Source organism: Mustelus asterias, chromosome 12, assembly GCF_964213995.1.
Source record: "Mustelus asterias chromosome 12, sMusAst1.hap1.1, whole genome shotgun sequence".
Classification (NCBI taxonomy): Eukaryota; Metazoa; Chordata; class Chondrichthyes; order Carcharhiniformes; family Triakidae; genus Mustelus; species Mustelus asterias.
In genome coordinates, this window is record NC_135812.1 from 25,420,217 (window position 1) to 25,422,510 (window position 2,294).

Consider the following 2,294-nt stretch of genomic DNA (forward strand, 5'->3'; position numbering starts at 1 on the left):
CACCTGACCAGCACATCTTTCAGACTGTGGGAGGAAACCGGAGCACCCAGAGGAAACCCATGCAGACACAGACAGTGACCCAAACCGGGAATCGAACCTGAGACCCTGGTGCTGTGAGACAGCAGTGCTATCCACTGTGCCACCATGCCAGCCCTTCAAGTAAGTCCTTCAAGCCAGGATGATGGAAAAATCAATGTTCTTCTGCCCTGGCCCTCCTGAAAATATGAAACTTCAAACCTTCCTGTTTGGAAAAAAGGGAAGGAGTGGGGAAGAGTGAGAGGAGGGCTTGTGACACCCATCGGGAGAAAGGTGCAGATTTCACCACATAGCTGCTTTATTTTTAAGGATGCAGAATAAGAGAAATACCAGATACACAAGGTACACAAGCACAGTCATTGTGCTACTGGACTGATAATTCATAGGAAATAGGAGCAGGATTAGGCCATTCAACCTGCTTCACCAATCAACTACAGATTTTTGACTTCAACACCATTTTTCCGTACTATCCCCTCAGGTTTCCATAGTGTAGTGGTTATCATGTTCGCCTCACACATGAAAGGTCCCCAGTTCAACCCTGGGTGGAAACACTATTTGGGGCGGCACGGTGGTACAATGGTTAGCACTGCTGCCTCACAGCGCCAGGGACCTGGGTTCGATTCCCGGCTTGGGTCACTATCTGTGCGGAGTCTGCACATTCTCCCTGTGTCTGCGTGGGTTTCCTCCCACAGTCCAAAGATTTGCTGGTTAGATGCATTGGCCATGCCAAATTGCCCCTTAGTGTCAGGCGGATTAGGAGGTTAGATATATTGGGTTACGGGGATAGGGTAGGATTGTTGTCAGTGCAGACTCGAATGGCCTCCTTCCGTCCTGTAGGGATTCTATAATTCATCCCTTTATAGCTTTGATATTGAGTAATCTATCGATCTCTGCCTTGAATATCCTCACTGACTGAACCTCTACAGCCTTCTGGGGTAGAGAATTCCAACGGCATCTCTGAGTGAAAAAAATTCCTCCTCATCTCAATTCTAAATGGTCTGCCTATAGGAGGCTGAACTATTGATCCAAAGGCGTGAGTTCAAATGGGGAATTTAAATTAAACTAAATAAATCTTTAATTTCAAAAAATGATTACAGGTCCGAAATCCAAAATCTGGCACCCACAGGACGAAGACTGTGCCAGATTTGGGATTTTCCTCTTTATTGGATTACTTGCTGACAGAATAGACTGCTTCGCTTAGTTTAAATGGGCTTCAACTTTGAGCAGTACAACTCATGGCAACAAATTAGTGTATAGATATTACCACCCGAATGTAAATGCATGTTGGTGTTTGGGAGTGCGAGGCACATTCCTGAACTTTTCTGAACGTCTTGTTAGTCTAATAGAACAGAGAACATAGAAAACATACAGCACAAATAGGCCCTTCGGCCCACAAGTTGCACCAGTCATGTCCCTACCTACCTAGGCTTATATATAGGCTTACCTATAACCCTCAATCCTATTAAGTCCCATGTACTCATCCAGAAGTCTCTTAAAAGACCTTATCGAGTTTGCCTCCACCACCACTGACGGCAGCCGATTCCACTCACCCACCACCCTCTGAGTGAAAAACTTACTCCTGACATTTCCTCTGTACCTACTCCCCAGCACCTTAAACCTGTGTCCTCTCGTAGCAGCCATTTCAGCCCTGGGAAAAAGCCTCCAAGAATCCACCCAATCTATACCTCTCAACATCTTGTACACCTCTATCAGGTCACCTCTCATCCTTCGTCTCTCCAAGGAGAAAAGACCGAACTCCCTCAGCCTTTCCTCATAAGGCATGCCAACCAATCCAGGCAATATTCTTGTAAATCTTCTCTGCACCCTTTCAATCATTTCCACATCCCTCCTGTAATGAGGCGACCAGAACTGAGCACAGTACTCTGACGAGGGTCTTATAAAGCTGCATCATTATCTCCCGACTCCTAAACTCAATCCCTCGATTGATGAAGGCCAGCACACCATACGCCTTCTTAACCACCTCCTCTACCTGCGAGGCCGATTTAAGAGTCCTGATGTTAGCATTGCTGAAGCCACATCCCTTAGCAGCAGGAAGCAAGAACAGTTTACAACTCTTAAATTTGAGAAAATAACCTTTTTCTGCTTCTCACACCTATCCTGAATCCGGTGTATCTGTATTGCTTACTTGTGCTTGCTGCGGTGTCTAGGTGGCACCCCAACACAATGTGAGGTTTCTGCAGTTCTTTCAGCTACATAGGCCTGTGTGTGCAGATCTCCCGCCAATTCTATCCTCTCGG

General features: G+C 46.3%; 1 non-coding gene across 1 annotated transcript; it reads left to right on the forward strand.

Moving 5' to 3' along the window:
- The first annotated feature begins 514 nt into the window (after window positions 1-514).
- Window positions 515-587, forward strand: trnav-cac (transfer RNA valine (anticodon CAC)). The gene has a single exon. It is a non-coding gene; the product is annotated as a tRNA-Val (tRNA).
- Window positions 588-2,294: the final 1,707 nt, after the last annotated feature.